Source organism: Pleurodeles waltl, chromosome 4_2 (assembly GCF_031143425.1).
Source record: "Pleurodeles waltl isolate 20211129_DDA chromosome 4_2, aPleWal1.hap1.20221129, whole genome shotgun sequence".
NCBI lineage: Eukaryota > Metazoa > Chordata > Amphibia > Caudata > Salamandridae > Pleurodeles > Pleurodeles waltl.
In genome coordinates, this window is record NC_090443.1 from 342,097,133 (window position 1) to 342,119,100 (window position 21,968).

The 21,968-nt window shown below is 46.4% G+C and overlaps 1 protein-coding gene across 3 annotated transcripts in view; it reads left to right on the top strand.

Annotated features, from left to right (window-relative positions):
• The window catches only part of MICALL1 (MICAL like 1), a 242,969-nt gene that overhangs the window by 108,604 nt on the left and 112,397 nt on the right, over nt 1-21,968 (top strand). The window lies entirely within an intron of this gene.

Below are 21,968 nucleotides of genomic sequence, written 5' to 3' on the forward strand. Positions count from 1 at the left end.
CAAACAGCTAAGAACTTGTGTGCACTTCCCGGTCCGCTGATTCTGCCCATCACTACCGAGGTCGCCGCCACGTAGGGCAAAGCTTTCAGTTGCAATGTGATTCTATTACCACTAGCGACAGGGGCCCACGTGCCCACACGGGCGAGGTCGGGGAGCAGAGGAGACAGGGGGGGGGGGGGACAAGGCGGAGGGTTATGTCACAGTAGGTTTTAGCGCAGGTGTCTATTAATTGATTATGCAGGCCTTTTGGTGCTGTGGCATGCTTGCATGGGGGGATGGGCTACTAAGCTGTGAATGTTGGCGAGGCATTGATGATGGGTATGTGTGCGTCCCCAAGTGTAGTATTGCCCTTCTGCCGGGGGCAGGGCCAGCGGCCTTCCAGGTGGATACAGCTATCTGTAATTCAGGGGGGTCTTTCATCGTTTTTGGCTTCTAGCCTAGACACTAAGACGCCCCAGGTCTCGCAGCCCGCCTGCCGCAGTCCCCTACGGGTTAAGTTTGTTAATACATGATGCTCAGCTCGAGCCCAACGTAACGTAAGAGCAAGCCAGACTTTTAAGTCAGGCGCGTTGCAAGCCTTCCAGTTCATTGCTATCAATCTTTTGTACATTACATACGCTAGATCTACAAACCTGTGCAAGTGTTTATTTCTTTTCGTCCTTGTCCTTAATCCGAGTAGACAGGATTTGGGATTCGTGTCCAGATTGAGCCCCGTGATTTCCGCTAAGGCTGTGACCACCCCCTCCCACCCCCCCCTTAACCGCGGGCACTCCCAGACCATGTGATAGAACTGTGCTGCTGGTGTTTTACATCTGGGACAGGCTGGATCCGATCCGGGGAACATGCGTTTAATCCTGGCTGGCGCCAGGTATGTCTGATGTAGATAATTGAACTGTGTATATCGGAATCTGGGGTTTCTTGAGACCTCACGTGTGTGACACAGAGCTTTTGGCCAATCTGTCCCTGAGAGCGGATTAGGCAATACGATGTTCCACCTCTCCCTAGCTTTCTGCAAGTTGTCTTCCGGGGGTCGATTCAGAAGTTTATAAAGGTTTGAGACTGCTTTTCCTTGGGGGTCCCAGTTCAGCATGTGGTGCAGGGTAACTGAGATATCAGGCTCTACGTCGCCAGATGCCCACGTTTTCCTGATTGCATGGCATATCGCGTGATATGCCAATAATTGCCCCGGATTGATCTCTGTAAGGGCCTGTATAGCTTCGAAAGTCATTAATTTCCCTTCCTCGAAACAGTCTCCTACTGCACCAATACCCGCGTCTAACCAGGTTGTAGGTGAATATGAGCCAGCTTCCACCCGCCCGGGGAGCCTATCCAGCGGGAGGAGTGGGGTAGTTTTTTAACTCCTTTTTGGATATACTTCTTCCAGTATGTGTGTGCCACTATCATCAGCGGGTTTGTGCATGTGCTTTTAGTCTGCTTATCCAACAGCCAAGCTAGTATGGGAGCGCCTTGGAGTTGGGATTGTAACCATATAGTTTCTGCCGAGCTAGGTCTGTGGAGCCAATTTAAGATCCACTGCAGCTGTGCGGCCGCAGAATAGAGCTCAAAGTTTGGGGCGCCCAGTCCACCCATTGCTACCGGATGATGTAGCGTGGTAAGTGCGACTCGCCTTCTGCCCTCTCCCCAAACCAGTTGTAGCAGGATGGAGTTCAAGCCGACGAAAAAGCTTTTGGGGATAATGATTGGTAGGGCCGCAAAATAGTACAGCAGTCTGGGTAATATCAGCATGTTTGCTATAGCTACTTTACCCAGTGGGGAGAGAGGTAATTTATTCCAGAAGCGTAGTGAACTCTTAACAGAGGACACCGCTTTCCCCAGATTTCCATCCCTTAAATCTTCCGCCCTGTGGTATACGTTGATTCCTAAGTATTTAAATGTGTTGAAGCACCATTTAAGGTGGCCTGGTGGGGCACTTTCTTGCCTCGCAGGAGCCCAGCTGGTTAGTGGGAATATGCAGGATTTCCCCCAATTAACTATTAGACCAGATACCCTTCCGAACTCAGACAGCAGCGACATCACTGGGGGCAGCGACTCCTCCACTCTGCGTATGTATATCAGGGCATCATCTGCGTATAGTGATATGGAGTGGAGAGTGCCGTTCCTTGACACCCCCCATTCTTCTTTTTTGGCCCGGACGCGTGCAGCTAAGGCAAATAGGAGGGGGGAGAGGGGGCAGCCCTGTCTTGTTCCCCTGTTAATCGGAAAGCTTTCTGATATTTCTCCTCCCGTCTTCACCCTAGCCTGTGGGGCAGTGTACAGTATGCGTACCCAGTTTGTGAATTTTGGGCCGATACCCAGTAACTGCATAGTGGCAAACAGGAAGTCCCATTCTAATGTATCAAACGCTTTTTCTATGTCGAGCGATATTACCACCTCCTCGAGTGCGGTCAGGGGAGTGTCACCCATCACACTGAGCAGCCTCCGAATATTTAGGAAGGTGTTACGTTTCGGGATGAATCCATTCTGGTCATCGTGTACCAAGATATGCATGTAGGGAGCTAGTCTGTTAGCCAGGATTTTGCCAAGTATCTTGCAGTCTAGGTTCAACAATGAGAGAGGTCTGTAAGACCTGACGTCAGTGGGGTCACGCCCCTGCTTTGGAAGGACCACTATCATTGCCTCTCTCATTGAGGGAGGCAGGATACCATTGGTGCCTGCTTCTTCAAACGTTTTTAGGAGATGTGTGTTAAGGTGCGCCGCGAAAGTGGAGTAGTATTCCGACGGCAGGCCATCTGTCCCTGGGGCTTTATTCCTGGGTAGTTGTTCAAGAGCCTTATTAAGTTCCCCTAATGTGATGGGGGCTTCCAGTGTCTCTCTGTCGACATGCATTAGTTGGGGTAGGGGAGAATCTGCTAAAAAGGACTCAAGTTGTTGGATGGTACATGATGTGCTTTTGGTGTATAATTGTGTATAATATTCCCTAAACGCATCATTTATTTTTACCTGTGTAGTAGCTATTGCACCTGCGCCTGTTCCTATCCCCCGATCGGAGAGCACCGCTGGTCCTCCCGCAGCAGCCATGCGAGCAGCCTACCAGATCTGTCGCCCTACGATTGTAGCCTAGCCACGTGGTGTTTGTGATCGTGAAGGCGTAATGTAGCATCAGCCTTTGCATGTTCCGCGCGCATTTCCTTCAGGGCCGTGTATGGCGTTGCATTGCGGGCAACTGCGTTTTCTAGTGCTCTTAGTTTCTTCTCCAGCTTGCTAACCTCTGCATGGAGTGTGCGCCTCACCCCCCATGTAGTGGAAATACAATGTCCACGGATCACCACTTTGTGTGCGTCCCACTCCGTTGCTCTTGATTTTGTGGTGCCAGTGTTTAATACCCAATACTGTTTCAGCGCTGTTCTCAGTGAGTCTGTGAACGCAGGGTCGTGTAAGGCTTCCGCTTGTAGCCTCCACGTTGGGATAGCCTGGCGCTTCCTGCCCCAGTCCAAAACTATTTTAAGCGGTGAATGATCTGACAATGTCTTGGCTAGGTATTCTATTCTACTGGTCCCTGTGCAGATCTCCTGGGTGCCCCACATCAAGTCTATCCTGGTGTGTACCTTATGTGGTGCTGAATAAAATGAATATTCCCTGTGTCGTGGGTGTTTCATGCGCCATATGTCATGAAGGCTCATGTTACTAGCCCATATCGATAATGGGCGGCTGGGGTGTCTGATGACTATTGAATCTGTGGGGGGATTTGACCTGTCCAATGCTGGATCTGGCGTGCACTTGAAGTCACCTCCCCATATGGCGGGTGTTTCAGGGTTCGTTAGTAACGCTGGAGTGAGTGTGCTCAGGAACTCAGGCAGTGCGCTATTGGGAGCGTATACCCCTATGATTGACAATTGTCTGCCGTCCAGCTTACCCTCCACTACCACATATCTGCCCTCGTGATCTATCTTGTGTGATGTTTGGATAAAAGGAACATTCCCTGCTATCCATATAAGTACCCCCCTCGCGAAGGTTGAATAGGATGTGCCCACAATCTGACCTCCCCATTTACTGCGTAGATCCTGCAGGTCTGGGTCCTGCAGGTGAGTCTCTTGTAGTATTGCAATATGTGTGCCATGGCGTTTGAGTCGTGCATGCACCCTGGACCTTTTGCCCGGAGTCCCCAGTCCCCTGATGTTCCAAGTGACTATGTCATATTTGTATGCGCTATGGGTTGTGGATTGGGCCATATTCAATTTGTGAGTGCATGTCTTGCACCCCGGATCCCGGGAAGGCCCATTGGGTCCCCTCCGCCCCCGCCGCCCCCGCGTGCGGGCCCCTTGCCTCCGGGCGTTTAACCAGTGTTGCGAGCAGACCGGTAGTGCACAAACTAATAGTTACCCTCTTTCCCTCCCCAACTGGATCCCAACCCCAACTATGAACTTGCAACAGGCTACACACCCATTTTAGGTGCGTGCCAAGGTGTATCCGTATGGATATCTGCGGGGGAGCAATAATACTATCCGGATGCGGCTCATTTTGGGGGCTCGCATCCTTCTGCAGACACGGTCCGCAATTGGCTTGGGGCACTCCCAGGGCACAGCCATCCGCCCCCCCACCCCACGCCGCCCGCCGCGCACAATATGAATAAAGGAGTTATCTCCAGGAGCAATCGTGCAAGGATACATAAGTTCAGGTGATGTGACCAACCACATCAGGAGGAGGTCGCAAAGTTCAGTTCTGTATTCAGGCTGTGGCGGTTGGTCCCCCCCAGGGGGGATAGTTCAGTAGTGATTGTTCAGAGTGTGTCTGCGGACCTAGGGGTGAGCTCCGGGCCCCTCAATGCCTCCGTTAATGTAGAGTCCGAGCTGACCGAGTCAGAATCCGAGCCCTCCACTGGCTGGGTCCTGAGCGTCTCAAAGGAATTCTGAGTTAGTAGGGGGGTTTCTTTAAGGGCCCTGGCTCTCTCCTCTGCAGCCTGTTCTTCCGTGGGTTGACCCCTGGCTCGCCTTTTGGATCGTTTCCTAGGTTTCATCGTTGACCAGTTCTCGCCGGTGCCAGCTGCCTCGCGGGGTTGGGCGAAGCCTTTGGCATGCATCCACGTCCAGGCATCTTCCGGTGAGGTGAACATATGAATGCGCTCATCTGTTGTTACACGTAATTTAGAGGGGAACATTAATGCGTATTTTATGTCATACTCCCGGAGGCGTTGTTTAACTTGGGTGAAGGAGTTGCGTTGCCTTTGCACTTCCTGAGTGAAATCTGGATAAGCGTAAACAGTCGAGTCCTCATACCTGTATGGACCTTTGCTGCGGAACTGTTGAAGTATCGTATCCCGGTCCCTGAAGTTTAGGAACCTAGCTATCAGTGGTCTCGGAGGTTGGCCCGGTGCCGGGGGGCGTCCGGGGATTCTATATGCTCTTTCCACTGAGAAGAATTTGGATGGGTTCCCATTCAGGACCTCTTTAATTAGCCAGTGTTCTTGATAGAGACATGATATATGGTGATGGGTAGACAAAGTGTGATATACACCGCCCACAACAGATCCCCCGCCGCAGCTGGAGCAGGATCTCGGAAGACCAACTGATCTCCATCCTCGGCCGGGCCCCGCCACCCAGCACCTCCAACCCCCACAGAGCCGCCCTCAACCTTAGACACTGGTTAGACAACTGCACCAACACCCTCGCCCCACTCAGGAAATCCTCCATCAACCGCACCAGGGCCATCTGTTTCACCACCGACCTTCAGACCTCCAAACGGAAATGCTGGAAAATCAAGAAGAAGTGGCGCCACGAACCAACAGAGGGCAACCACGCAGTCTGCAAGACAGCCATCCGCAAGCACAACCAGCTCATCCGGAACATCAAAAGATCCTTCTACAAAGATTGCGTCGACAGCAACGCCTACAACAGCAAAGAGCTCTTCGACATCGTCTCACCAACCCCAGGTCATGCTCCCCGACCCCCCCCCCCCCATCGCCACCTTCTTCCATCGCAAGATCACAGAAATCCACAACAGCTTCAACTCCTCGCCACCCACAACCAACCCCAACGCACCCAACCACACCAACCTCCTGCTCTCCTGGACCCACATCAACAACGAGGACACCGCTAAAACCATGAGCACCATCCACTCTGGATCTCCATCCGACCCCTGCGCCCACCATGTCTTCAACAAAGCGAGCCCCATCATCGCCCCCCCAACTCCGCATGATCGTCACTAGCTCCTTGGAGATCGCCACCTTCCCGGAGAGCTAGAAGCACACCGAAGTCAACTCCCTGCTAAAGAAACCCAAAGCTGACCCCGAAGTCCTCAAGAATTACCGAACCATCTCCCTCCTTCCTGGCAAAGGTCATCGAACAAATCGTCAACGGCCAACTGACCTGCTTCCTAGAGGACAACAACAAACTGGACATCTCCCAATCCGGACTCCTTAGGAATCCCAGCACTGAGACCGCCCTCATCGCTGCAACCGACAACATCAGGTCCATGCTCGAAAAAGACGAAACCGCAGCCCTCATCCTCCTAGACCTCTCGGCTGCCTTTGACACTGTCTGCATCACATCCTATGCACTCGCCTCTACGATGCCGGAATCCACCACAAGGCCCTGGACTGGATCACATCCTTCCTCTCTGGCAGAACTCAGAGAGCCCACCTCCCTCCCTCCCTGTCAGAAGCCACTAAGACCATTTGCGGTGTTCCCCAAGGGTCTTCCCTCAGCCCAACTCTTTTTAACATCTACATGGCACCACTCGCCAACATCATCAGATCCCACAACCTCAACATTGTCTCCTACGCCGACGACACCCAGCTGATCCTCTCACTCACTAGTCTGGTCTATGCAATAAAATAGGGTTTAGCAAGAGGTGATAGATTACATGTAATACATTGTTTCATTGGGTGTTGGGGGTGGCAGCATTTGTAAGTGATAAATGTAGGGGCAGGGACTGGTTTGCAGGTCATTTTGTCTTTATGAATAACAACAATAGCTTCCTGTTTGACCTGCCTGTTCACTTGCAGGACAGAGAAGCATCGCAGGACAAGTTGATCTCAGACCTACAGGTGTATAACATGGTGTTCTCTGCACACTAGTCTTTGGTTAGCCTGCAGAAACATAGTAAAGGAGACAGATATGTGGAGGTCAGAGGGGATCATATCTTTATAAATGTTCATTACCTTGAATACAAACTTTCAGAGGCACTTTCATTTAAGGGTTTTCATCCCAGCCAGTCAACGTCCTTTGTTATTGTTTTGTGTTTTGTCACTGCTCCTACAAGAGTACCAGTTTTGGGGGAGGTTGGTTATAATATGCTTTTGCCAAGACATTGAAGTAATGAAGGGAAATGTCACAAAGAGAATTTGTCTTTTCATATCCGGTTCTTCCTTCCCTGAAACAGAGTTAAATTTCAACTAAATTCCTGGTGGGGCTGTTATCAAAATCAGGCAATCACGCTTTGCTTCTTAGTTGGAAAAGTTTGTCAGTAAGGATAGGGGGTGACATATGTTTTAAATTCTGATGTTTCACACTCACCTTGTATAAGACATAACTGTGAGTTGGTTGTCAGTGGAAGAACACCTGTTACCTCAGCTGGGTTTCTTTCGCTCTTCCTGCATGAATGATGTCTTTATTATACTGTAGATTTTAGGACAGGCATTTCCTCAGGCTTGACTTTTTACACTTTTCTTGTTTGAGAGGTGCAAATTCAGTATAGGTTGTTGAGGGAAGGTCACTTGATCAAGGCTAAGGTCTTCACTTCCCCCGACTTTCTGTGAAAGAAATAATAATATTGATTGAATCCTGTCAAGGGGATGTGTAGCTGATGGCCTTCTGCTCCCTCTCTAATTAGGAATCAGCACTTCAACGCCAAGGGTGTTCTGACCACAGAGCAGGTGTTAACCTGTTGGTACATTGGTGTAGAGGCAAGTAATATTGAAGGAAACTAAAGTCTTCTGCGTTCTAACTGTTTAAAGGGAGTTAGAAACCTCTTTCCTGCTTGAGTAAAATTGATGCACAGTGGAGGATAGAAGGTGAGAATTTCATAGACAGTGGCCGTAGTGCCAAGGGGCAGCACAGTGCTTTACAAAGAATATTTTATTGTGTTTGGATCACCTCAAACACAGGATACTGCGCATAGAACAGAATTTTATGTGTCTCCGTTCGCATTTTAAAAATATCTATGATTAATTGTGACTAGACATAATTGCTGTTGGGATGTTCTGAGCATTACAATCAAGATACTACAGTATTTGCCGCACGTGGAAACTTACCCCATAATGCTTTGCGGGGTATTCCTTTTACAAAACACTTTTGCCCACAACTCACCATGTGGTGGTCCTAGGACAATGGGACCACCATCAAAATGTTCAACACAACACATTCTTTCTGTCTAGGGCATCTCGGGGTCCCCACACTAGGTGCGACAACCACAAAATAATAACCCCTCCTACCAATCAGTGTCTTTTTAAGTTCTTTTGATTTACAGGTGGGAGAAGTTTCTGTTTTAAGGACCTTGTTTGATATATTATTCTAGGCCTGCTAGGCCTGAAAATGTTTAATGCACTACACCCACCAGGGGCTAAATATATGGTTACACTGCATTACTTTCTGCCATTCTGTTTTCATGTGGTTATGCTCTTTAGGGGCTGACTATATGGTTACATCACCATATTTCTTACAAATGTTATTTTTATACTGGTGCCCTCTAGGGGCTGTTCTGAGCATTACAGTCAAGGTACTACAATATTCTCTGCACTTGGAAACTCGCTCCATAATGCTTTGCGGGGCATTCCTTTTTACAAAACACTGTGGCCACAACTCACCACACGATGTGCTCTTTCCATCTAGGTCATCTCTGGTTCCCCACAATAGGTTGGGGGGTCCAAATAATAATATAAAAAATATATAGTAAATAATGGCAATAATTTCATTTTTTGCTGCAGATAGAGGAAGGAGGTAAATGGAAGTGCTTTAGTTATATGCAGGCCACTGGAATTGTGTGGCAGAGAAGACCAAATTTGTGTGGCAGGGTTAACCAATTTATGTAGCAGGAAAAGTCCAGTTATGCATTTACATTGCGTATAGCTCTAACTCATGCAAATATGAGACCTATTGCATTGCAAATGCTTGTTTTAGCTGTAGGTAATACATACCAGTTCAGCTCACTAATCAAGAATACATGTTAAACTGACTTTGATAATCGTAGTATTACACATGATATGAAGATATCCCATCCCTATACTAGTTGAACTGCTACTTTTTTATTTTGCACAACCTTTAACCATTTGTGGGCTGCTTGATTTAAGGTTGATGTTCTCAAAATGTAATTATTCGTTTTATGTTTTCCTTGTTGGATTTTTTGTTATGTTTGTTTTCTTTATTAAGAAAGACGAATGATGAACGAATACTGGTATTAAACAACAGCCTTTTGAATACACAAGGCACTAGAACCACAACTGGCCAGACCAGAATGTTAACCCTTGATATGTTACTCATGGAAAAATTCAAAATGGACGAAAATACTTGCTTTTTATTCTAGTACCAGCCTATGTTTTAATGTTGTTAAACCAGACAGTGTAACATATTCACACACCATCTTCTACTCCAGCAACTTGTAGCTTGGCGAAGTAACATGCACATGTTCCAATATGGTGAAAAGTTTGAAGAGTTCACACGAGAAACTGTCTGCAGTAGAAATAGGAGAATGGAGACATTGAAGAAATTGTTCTAAAAGGGGGGGGGGGGCATTGGTTCTGATGGACCCCTACCAGTGCCAAAAGAACAGGCAGCCCAGAGATTAAACGTGTTGTGCTACATGGGACTGTTTGCAGAACACTGTATTCCAGGATTGCTTTAGACATTACGGCTGCTGTTGAACCAGTAGTTCCAAAACCACACAAGAAGAAATCAGAGCAGTGACATGGAGCAGAAAAGTAGTGCATCAGTGGTGCAGAGTGAAAGGGGTACTAGCATAGCTTTTGAGTTGTAAATTTGACCATGTTCACAAGAAGCATTGATGTTGCAGCAGCTCAAACGAAATAATAAGATATCTTCAGGGAAGTGCTCTTGGAGTGGCATTTATTTCTTATCCGTACCAGAGCACAAATAGCAATTGGTGCCATATCAATGATGGAGTCAGTGGTCAGCTGCTAGGCAGTGGAAATCTTGGTGATAGAGACCGAGACCAGCTCCTCCTGTTAGGATGAGACGTTGGTGTACATAATCAGTTGGTACCGGTCCACTGGTTGCCGATATGTTTGTGTGCCTTGTAGCCTTCATTTTTACTGTCAGAATTTTCACAGAACTCCTGAAACGTCATTGAAATTCGATGTTTATGCTCGCCATTCAATTTTCAATATCTATTAACTGTTATAATGCGAGCAAACTGCAGATGACTGTGTGCTAGTGTGACCTTATCTCCCATGAGGATTCGCCATATGTCATCACTTGCATTCTCGTAGGGAATCTCTGAGCATTGGAAATCTAGTTGCTACAAATGCTGCCAGTGAATCACTCTGCACATGTGCCTGTCTGCGCCATGATGTAATAATTACTTCAAGTGCACTAATGCAGACCACCAGTGTAGGAAAGATCCCTTGTTGGCATGGTTACACCCATACCCACCACACACACATACATACCTTTTACCTGCTATTGATGCCAACGTTACTGAGATGGTGCTGAGATCCTGCTAACCAGGCCCCAACACCAGTGTCCTTTCCCTAAACTTGTACCATTGTTTCCACAATTGGCACATAGTTAAGTCCCTTGTAAAAGGTACACATAGTACCAAGGCCCCTGTGGCCAGGGAAGGCCCCCAAGGGCTGCAGCATGTATTATGCTACCCCGGGAGACCCCTCATCAAGCACAGGCACACTTTTGCCTTTGTAGCTAGTGTGTGCTGGTGGGGCGAAAAAGGCAAAGTCAACATGGTACCCCTTTCAGGATGCCATGCCACCAAACCACCGCCTGTGGCATAGTACGTCACCCCTCTAGCAGGCCTTACAGCCCTAAGGCAGGGTGCACTACACCACAGATGAGGGCATAGCTGCATGAGCAATATGCCCCTACAGTGTCTAAGTCCATTCTTAGACATTGTAAGCGCAGAGTAGCCATGTTGAGTATATGGTCTGGGAGTTTATTACAAACTCCACAGCTCCATAATGGCTTCACTGAATACTGGGAAGTTTGGTATCAAACTTCTCAGCACAGTAATTCCACACTGTTGCTAGTGTGAGATTTATTGAAAAATGCACCCAGAGGGCATCTTGTATGTTAGCGAAACTGCTAGTACTGGACTGAGCAGTCTGTGCCAGCCTGCCACTTTCAGACGAGTTTCTGACCACATGGGGTGAGAGCCTTTGTGCTCTCGGTGGCCAGAAATAAAGCATGTCCTGGGTGGAGGTGCTTTATACCTCCCCTCTACAGGAACTCTAACACCTGGCTGTGAGCCTCAAAGGCTCAGGCCTCTTGTTACAGTGTCCCAGGGCACTCCAGCTAGTGTAGTTGTCTGCCCCTGGACAAAGCACCTCTTTTGGCGGGAAAATTAGGGAAAGCGGGGAGGAGTGACCACCTCAGCTGGGACCAACTCTAAGGTATCCAGAGCTGAGGTGACCCCCTCCATGCAAAATCCCCCATCTAAGTTTGGAGGGCAGGGACCATTAGGGGTAGGTCTGTGTCCCCCTCTCCAAAGGGAGTGGATACAGTAAGGGTGTAGCCACCCTCTAAGACAGTAGCCATTGGCTACTGCCCTATGACCCCTGTAACATCCCTAAATCCAGGATTTAAGGGCTTCCCTGAACCTAGTTCATCAGATTCCTGGCGACCTCACAAGAAGAAAGAAGGACTGCTAAGCTGAAACCCCAGCAGAGAAGACAGAAGATGCAGACTGACTTGGCCCCAGCCCTACCCGCCTGTCTCCAGCTACAAAAGCCCTGCAAAAAGAAAGGATCTCATTCTGCTGGACCAGCGACCTCTGAAAAGCCTCCAGAGGACTGCAGGCAGCACAGAGAACCAAGAACTCCCATGGACAGCGACCCTGTCCAAGAAGAAACTCCATCTAAGGACTCCAGAACCACCCTGGATCCGCGAGTCCTGTCCACTCTGCACCTGACAACCATGGCCCATGTCCAGGTGGTTCAACCGACTAGAGCTGGTCCCAGACGATTCTGAGCAAGTGCCCACCCTGGGTTGACCCCTCCAACATGATGATGCCTGCTGCCTGAATCCGGAGGACCCCCCTGACCGCAACAGAACCGGACGAAGATACCCGTCGCCAAAAGGTACTCTGCACCCTGAGCCCCCTGGCCTTGGGGAATCTGAACGCTGGCGCATCAACGACCAGCAGGTGGCCCTTCTCCTTGTCCAGCCTGTGGTTTTTTGGAACCGACCCCCTGGACTCAGCCTGCAGCATCTACGTGACCCCACGGGATCCTCCTATAGGAAAGCATTGTTTGCACCCGGCCACCCCTGTGCCGCTGAGGGTGTGTGTTTGGTGCTGACCTGTGGCCCCCCTGGTGCTCCTTTAATCCCCCCAGGTCTGCCCTCCGAAGACGCGGGTACTTACCTGCAGGCAGGTCTGATACAGAGTGCCCCCAGTCTCCTTAGGAGCCCATTTTAAATTTACCTCCTCTTTGGCCTCTGCACCCAGCCGGTCCTGTGTTGCTGAAGGTTGGTGTTTGGCTTTAACTTGAACCCCGACCAGTGGACTTCCTAAGCCCCGGAGACTGGAACTGTAAGTTGTGTACTTACCTTAAAACTGTGCTAACTCTCTCTCCCCCAGGACCCGTTGCTGAAAATTGCACTGTCAACTTTTAAAACAGATTATTGCCATTTATTTAAAAACTGTATAACTTGCCAATTCTAACCGAGGTGGTATTGATACAAATGTTGAATGCTTACTTACCTGCAACTTGAATCTTGTGGTTCTTGAAATAAATTAACAAAATATATATTTGCTATATAAAAACATTTGGCCTGAAGTTAGTCATTGAGTGTGTGCTTCCTTTATTGTCAGTGTGTGTACAACACATGCTTTGCACTACCCTCTGATAAGCCTAACTGCTTGACCACACTACTACACAAGAGAGCATTAGTATGATCTACTTTAGCCTATGTTAAGCCTCTGGGGAACCCCTGGACTCTGTGCACACTATATTTCATTTTGATGTAGTCTATACAGAGCCAGCTTCCTACATTCAGCCTGTGCATGGCCTATTCACAGAAGATTTATGCGATCACTTGACAATTCTGGTATTTACCATACTACATTTAAATGTTAATTTTGTTTGCTTCACCTTTAATTCTTGTATGGAATGTAGCTCAGTGGTGTGGCGTATCAAAGCAATCTGCAAGTCAATTGCTAGATACCCATAAGCTCAATGGGTCTGTTTCTTCTCATGGGTCATTAACTGGAGGAATAAGGACATTTACTGTAGAGGGCATTAAATGAGTTGAAAGCATGCAGGAGTTATGTTGGAGACTTTATTAATGTTTCATCACAAGGAGCCCAGGACCAAGTCCTTGCACATCTGGAGCAGCAGTCAGAGTGAAGAACCTGGCTACAACTCTTGTTTCGTGTTTGTGTCAGACTTCACAAAATAATCGTTGTGACAGGCTGCAACATTGAAGGTGTGCCTGTTACCGAGATCCTTCCAATGATAAGTACTGTGACCAGCCTCAAAGGTAAAGGTGTGCCTGTCACCGGAAATCTTACGTCGGCATCGCTCCAATGTGCCTTATAAAATGAAGGTAACCTAAAATGGCAGCCATGTAGTATCTGGATGTAGAGTACGTGCTCCAGGCACTGGCACGAATGCCGATGCAACAGATGACACTGCAGGTGACGGGTGTGTTTACGCGTATACCGCAAGCTCTCCGGAGCTCAAAAGGAATGTGGTGAGCCCAGGAAGGGATGTGGCGAGATCAGAGGTGAAAGCCGCTGCACTCCTCACCACAAACAACGCTGATGAGTTTTGGCCTCAACGGGAGGAAAAGTTCAATCACACCAACATAGCACAAGTGCTGGGCAATATGCTGGAAGTAACCAACAGCCACAGGTGGAAATCCAACAATAATCTTAAAAAGTTGGTGAGCTTGTTGAAATTTTCAGCTGTCTGCATTATATGTAGATTGCAAAAAATAAGATGAGACCACACAGGAGTTACGTTGGAGACTTTATTAATGTCTCATCACAAGAGGAACCCACGACCAAGTCCTTGCAATGTCTGGAGCAGTGGTCAGAGCGAGGAACCTGTCCACAACTCCCATCGAGCAAGAACCTAGAACGTTGGCCAGGATCAAACAATAAGAAGTCAGAAAACTACTTCTGTGCATCTTGTGACACAGCACAGGATGCTAAGCAAACTCATATGTACATAACATTCACTTAATTTACTTGGATCCCTTCTACTGTGGTTTGTCAGGAGTATTTGACAATGGGTTTCAAGAAGGAAACAGTACAGAGCCGCCGACGTGCCCTGTTCACCGTAATTGTGGTAAAACTGAATTTTACTGCATTAACAAAGTCGCTGCCTTAAGAATAAATATGGATTGACTGTATAGTAACTGAGGAGTCGCCTCTGCAAAATGTGTGATTCACGGATCGCCCGGGTGCAGACTTTACATCTGCATAAGACTTCCAGAATTCTTCAGGCTTTCCAGAATGTTGTGAGTGAGCATCTGATGTCAAGGGCTGGCAGCCATATTTGTTTGGGCTAAAAGGAATCCAGATCGGCTTGCACACAATTAAGTGAATGCGCAGCTTGTCACTACAGCCTGTGTACTAGTGACCACAAGGTATTGATGTATATTTGCCTTTGTTTCTCGTCTAGCTAACTTAATTTGACATTGTTGATTTTAGAAGCATGAATGGAGGGTTAAACGTAAACATTAAATCAAGGTGAGCTGTAGTATTTTTAAAGACTTTCTGCATATTGGCCAATCTTTCTATTTGAACTACGGATTCTACCCAAAATGTAATTCAACTGCCTCCCTTTTTACAACAACCAGGGAAATCACAAATAAAGTAGAAGCAATGGCTGTGCATTTTTAAGAATTATGCTTGAAGTCATAGATGCAAGGAAATATGATGCTCCCAGAAAAAACTGCTCTTCTTTTCAATTATCTTGGTCATATAGTTCTTGACAGTCTTCCATAGATAGAAGCACCCCACTGAGAGTTCATAGTTTGGATGTTTACTCAGAAGCTAATGAAAAATTGTTGAGACAATATTCTGAGGAATCTAGCGTTCTACTTTAGACCCAAAATAAGTGCTGAGTCAGTGGAGGAGTATATTTCCGCATAGATACAAAGTGCATGTTTGAGAACAGTGTTGAAACTTCCATTGAAGGCCTATTTGTGGTCAATTGCTTTAAAAAAACACAAGACATGTAGGAATCCCATACTATCGAAGGTGAGTGATGGAGCTAAGAGTATTGAAAAATAATTTGTCTTCTCTCAGGCTTTGTCAAGTCAGAAAGCTTTTGACGCCTGTTGGTTGCATCACTTAGGGTATTCCAGTAAAGGGAAAATGCATATGCACTGAACTCAAACTTAAGCAGAAATGTTAAGAGGAAAGCTCTAATGAGCTGGTATAGATGTGGTTTGGGAAGTCATGTGGGAAATAATCGAGGCTGCTGCACAGGAAAAGGGTGATGTTAGTGGTACCCACAAGACCTATTGGGAGGAGGGACTCCTGTATTCTGAGGCCAGAGACCTTAAACCTGGTGCAACCAGGAGCTGGCAGTGCCTCGCCTCAGCAAAGCAGAACATTTCTCCTAACATTGGCCCAAGACATCACCTTTAGCTGGGCATCTTGGACAGACAAAAACATGGAGTCAGTTGATTAACCACTTCTACTGGCAAGGTATGTCCCAAAAAGTAAAGGAGTTTTGTAACGCCTGTGTCACCTGTCAGGCCATTGGTAAGACAGGTGGACAACCAAATGTCCTCCTAATTCCACTTCCATTGGTTGGGGTTGCCTTTGAAATGGTTAGGATTGCCATTGTTGGTCCCCTTGACCCTCCATCAGCATCAGGAACAGATAGTATGGGTGTTGGAGCCTGTGGTCCCTAGGGCCCTCTAAGACAAATAGAGTGGACCCTACCCCATCCTTGAACAGAAAGGGGAAGCCACCTATTTGATGGACTTTGGCAGTTAAAGGACCCCCAAAAAGGTGCTCCATGTAAACTGCCTGAAACCCCACCTTGACAGAGCTGAGCTGACCATACTCATGGTCAGTGATGAGGGACAGGAAATTGAGAGTGAGCCTGTCCCTGCTCTCCTCTCCAGCAATCCTAAAGATGGCTCAGTTCAGGGAGTAGTCTTTTCAGACACCCTCTCCTACCAACAGCCGACTGACTGCAGGCAGGGCTTGCACCAGTTTGCTGAACTCTGCTCCTTGACCCCCTGGCAGAACTACCTGGTGTACCCATGATGTGGACACTGGGGACAGTTTACCTGTCAAAATTAAGATCTACAGACATTCTGACCATGTCGAAGAGAGCATCAAAGCTGAAGTCAGTAAGATGCTGGATTTAGGAGTCATTGAGCCCCTGGACCAGCCCAGTTGTACTGGTCCTCAAACCTCATTCCCAGGGTGGAAAGTAAGAGATGAGGTTCTGCATGGACTACGGGGGTCTCAGTGCAATGACCAAGACAGATGTGGTCCCGATTCCAAGAGCAGATTAATTTATTGACAGATTGGGAGCAGCCAGACACCTGAGTACTTTTGATCTCACATCAGAGTACTGGCAGATAGGCCTGACTCCAGGAGCAAAAGAAAGTTCTGCATTCTCTACTGCTGATGGGCATTATCAGTTCACTGTTATGCCCTTTGGTCTGAAGAATGCCCCTGCCACCTTCCAGAGGTTGGGGAATAAAGTATTGGCTGGGTAAGAAGACTTTAGTGCAGCATATCTAGATTATATTGCTGTTTTCAGCTCTACCTGGCAGGATCACCTGATCCACATCAGAAAGGCCCTTGAGGCTCAGAAAAGTGCAGACCTCACTATCAAGGCAAGCAAGTGCCAGATAGGGCAGGGTCAGATTGTATACTTGGGGCACCTGGTTGGCGGATGCCAAGTTCAATCACTCCAACCCAAGATCCAGACAGTTCTGGACTGAGTAGCTCCAACAACCCAGACCCAAGTCAGGACATTCTTTGACTTGACTGGGTACTACAGGATGTTTGTGACGGACTATGGCACCATTGTGCCACCCCTCACAGAACTCACATCCAAAAAGGTGCCCAAAAAGGTAAACTGGACAGTCTGCTGTCAACAAGCCTTTGACATTCTGAAAGAAGCAATGTGCTCTGTACCTGTTCTAAAAGCCCCAGATTACTCTAAGCAGTTCATTGTGCAAACTGATGCCTCTGAGCATGGGATAGGAGCAGACCAAATCAATATTAATGACCATGACCAACCTGTTGCTTTCATTAGCAGGAGGTTACTCCCCTGAGTGCAGAATTGGAGTGTCATTGAGAGGGAAGCCTTCGCTGTGGTTTGGTCCCTGAAGAAGCTGAGACCATATTTGTTTGGTTCACACTTCTTAGTTCAAACTGACCATAGGCCTCTCAGATGGATAATGCAAATGAAAGGTGAAACCCCCAAACTGTTAAGGTGGTCCATCTCCCTACAGGGCCTGGACTTTACAGTGGAACATAGACCTGGGACTGACCATGCCAATGCAGATGGCCTTTCCAGGTTCTTCCACTTAGAAGAGGAAGACTTCTCTTGGAAGTCCCTAGCAAATGGTACCCCTGGTACCTAAGGCATGGGATACTAAAGGAAAGCCCCTGAGGGCTGCAGCACAGATTGTGCCACCCGCAGGGACCCTCTCACCTAAGTGCACCCAGTGCTGCCTCTGCACACTGCGTGTCTTGGTGCAGACCCAAAATGAAAACACTACATGACACACAGCCTGTGCACTCTGTCCAATTGCACTTCATGTAATATATGTAAGTCACCCCTCTGGCAGGCCTTCCAGTCCAAGTGGCAGGGTGCATTATATTACATGTGAGGGCATACCTGCATGAGCGGAAATGCTCCTAGTATGTCTTTGTCGATTCTCAGACACAGTCAGTGAACAGTGAAGCCACTTTAAGTACATGTGCTGGACACTGGTCATCATGAGTTCCCCACTGAAGTTAGGGATGTTTGCGATCAAACATATTGTATTAATAAACCCTCACTGAATCCAGTGATGGATTTATTAATACATGCACTTAGAGGTGCCCCCTATAAAACCTACCAACTCCTAACATGGGCACTGTCCGGTCAAAACCAGTACAGCCACCTTAGACAAAGTTCTGGCCCTCCGAGATGAGAGCCAGTGCTCTCAAGGGCTCAGAACAAAAACCTCTGGGCAGAGGTGTCACCTCCTCTCTCAGGCAGGATGGACATCCCAGGGCAGGAAGCTTCAAAGGCCTTGCCACCTTTGAAATGTGACTAAGGCCTTTCCAAATGGTGAAGGAAGTCAACTCCCAGTTCCGGACCCCGCTTTTAGCGGCAGGACTGTCAGGAAATGTAAGTAAATTGGGAGTGCCCACTTCATGCTAATCCAACCCCTATGGTGGGCGAGCTGAAGTGGACACTGCTTATGGAACAATTAACCTCTATTGACTAACATTGGGCACTCGCATCAACTTTAACCTCTTCACCCCACCTCCCATGTGCCGCTGTGGGTGCGGCACAATGTATTGAGCCAGCATCCTACACTGTCCTACAGTTAAGGAAATGGTCAAAGGTCACTGCATGTGGCTTATCCCAAATGAACATAACATCCAACCACTATGGGAACCCCTAATATAATAACATTGAAATTAACCCAAACAATATATGAGTGAATCAATTATATTTTGTATCCCTTACAAAAACCCAAGACCTTTCCATTTTCCCAGTCATGCCATGAGGTTGTGAATTGTCCAACTGCTTAATCCAAAACTTCTCTTTGTAAAAGTTTTTTGGTATTATCTATGTCCAACCTATGCTTGACAGTGTCCAAAATCTGAAATCTAACTTGACTGATGTGTCCTTGTTCCATGTGTGTGGTCACATTTATTTTGAGTCTGCATGCTACTTTTGTGTTCTGTAATTCTGTTTTAAATTTTCCTTTCTGTTTTCCCAAAATATAAAATGCCTAGTGGCCTTAAGACTGGTTTCTGCCTTTGGGCACATCTGATACAGTGCATCTTGCGGCTGTTCAGCATCTCTCTGCTACCAGCAGATCTTGAGAATGAATACAGCAATCACATGTCCTTCACTGTTCCTTACTCCATGAATGGTTTCAGGGGTCCTAGGGTAAGTCTTGTTTTCAGGGAAAGTCAGATCGCCAATCTACTTCCTCTGGTATCTTCTCTTCTTTCACTCTTCTTGCCTGCCTTGTTTCCCTGCTTGCCTGAAAGGAAATGTGAAGAAAGTGAGTTTTCTAATCAGATCTCCCAGCTACTTCCCATTGGTGACCTAAAGTTAATGGTTTATAGTCGAACTGAGCACCGCCTTAGCTCTGCCCCCAGAAAGAATGGACACTGTCTGGAGATTGTAATAGGAACCACCTGTGGCCTTCCTAGCCGATTGGTATTTTAAAATAGTGCCTCTTAAGAACCTATATGCTGAATAAAGAAAAACATACTTGTTACAGGAGTATTTTTGTGCTCGAGTCTCTTAATTCCTACTCGTCAGATATTTGGCAGGACCAAAGAAAGTGTTAGGCTCCATCATTTGTGGGGTGATGAGACCTCAAGACAGATTTACAATCTCTTTTTAAATTTGTCCGATTACAGTAGGCCCAGCCACTTTCAGAATTCTGTGCTTTGTGAGGTGGCAGGCTCCTGGAATGTTCTGTTTCAGCTGCTGCAGCTATTTTTATTTTTGCAGAGTATGTGGTGAGTACCATGGAACAGAAAATAGGAAGCTTGAGCATGTGAAGGGAAGGTAAACCCACTTTGTGCAACTTCTCTTACAGGTCAGTAATTTTCATTAGTTCAGCACGTGACGCTTCTTTACAGGTTTAGAATATAATAAACTATACCAAAACAGGTAGGACGAATGTTGACGAGAATACTTAATGTAGAATGTTAATGGGAAGCCAGTCTTAAGTTGGATACTGCAGGTTCTGTAGAATTCCGCTATCACAGTGGTAATGACTGCTACTAGGAAAACCTATGTTGCTCCTTTGTTACACTTGTTTTACAAAACCTAAACCGACTTCATTTGCCCCTAGCCTTAAAGGTAAAGTCATGATTATTAATCACAAAGCTCTTTTTGGTTTAACCTAACTTACTGAAACAGGTTTGTACTCCATGTACTATCCTGCTCTGCCGTTCAGTCTTCCTAAATATGTTAGCAAGAAGACAGGTGGCCAAACCTTTCGAACAATCTCCTGCAGCTGGTCTGATCCACTAGAGGATGATTTAAGACCAAGCAACGTTTGCCTTTCTGACAGGACTTAAAGACAAATCCATCTGTTATGGATGCTTGGTCATTGCTGGTGCAGCAGTGCTTCAGTGCCATTGGGTTTTAGCACTTGACAGATAAATACTGTATTGTTGTCCAGTGCAAGCATCTGAATATAAGAAGTAATATTTTGAAATTACATTGTCCCTTGGTGTAAGCGGACAGGCCTCAGTGTTTGTAAAGCAAGATTATTCTTTTATGGGCTGTAACTATGTGCAGTAGAAGGAAATGTCCACCAAAAGAAGAGAAGCTAAATTTCAAAGAACCCCTTGTCTATTAAGTTACTTTGTGGGATTTCATATAACAAACTGTCAGTCTACAGTCTTCACCCTTTATTCACTCCTATTGGCCTACTGGTTTTAATAAATGAATTTCACAATAGGTTATTCTGACCTACTGGCTTTGTCATAAATATCCATTAATTAAAAAAATAAACAGATCAGAACTATGATGCCTGGCATACATTTTTCAAATGAATTAGTCAGGCCTATAACCTTTTATCATTTGAGTGTCCCCATAACCAACTCAGACCTACTGAATTCTGCATAAACTTTCCCACAAGGCAGCCCTTGGGCATATAGTGAGAAACCTATAAATATACACAAAATTGCATTAGACAAAACAATATTCTCCTAAGAGGGTTAACAAAGATTAACAATGTGCAAAAATTAATTGTCTGCAGGGACTGTCGTATACTGTCAAAGTGGGGTAACCAATACTGTAACCATTGCCTAATGTGCAAGAAACCATGTAACTCAATACCTGCCTACCGGCTTCAACACAGTGCGATATGATACCAATCCACCTTTAAAAGCCTATTACTTATAACGTGATTTTCCTAATAAATATGTCAGGCCTACTGCGTTTGTTGTAAATTCTCATTAAAAAACAATTTATGGCCTCTGACATTTTTTCAAAGATCCAATCAGGATTACAGCTTTTATCACTGACTTGTTACGATAACCAGCTTTCCCACAATGCATCTATCTGTATATAATCAATATTACAAATATGTAGAATGTTACAGCTGGCAAAACCCTGTACAGCCCTTCATAAAATGGCATAACAATCATGCTCAAAATGCATATTTTCTTCCTTGAAGTGTTGTCACAGTGGATAACCATCACCAGAACCCTTGCCTGTTATTGTCTGTAAGATTCCATGTAACTAATTACCTGTGTACAAGCTTTAAAACAGTATAATGACAATCCATATTTAAAGTCCTGTAGACTTGAGCATATTCTTTTCACAATAAATAATTCAGGCCTACTGCCTTTGTCATAATTTTTCACAATGAACAGATCAGGCTTACACCCTTGATCATTGAACTGTTACCATACCCAACCCAGCTTGAGCATAAGCTATATCACAGTGCAAACAAATTGAAATACAAGCATGATATTGCAGCAGAAGTCAACCACTTCTGCCCAATCACAATCTATATACTATGGAATCAACATTTGGGTGGAGCCAAAGCTCCTCTCTGAGTAGAGCTTCTTAAAGTTTTTTGTTTTTTTTTAAATTACTTGGGCTATGATCACATCAAGGTTATAAAACTACAACAATACTTGTT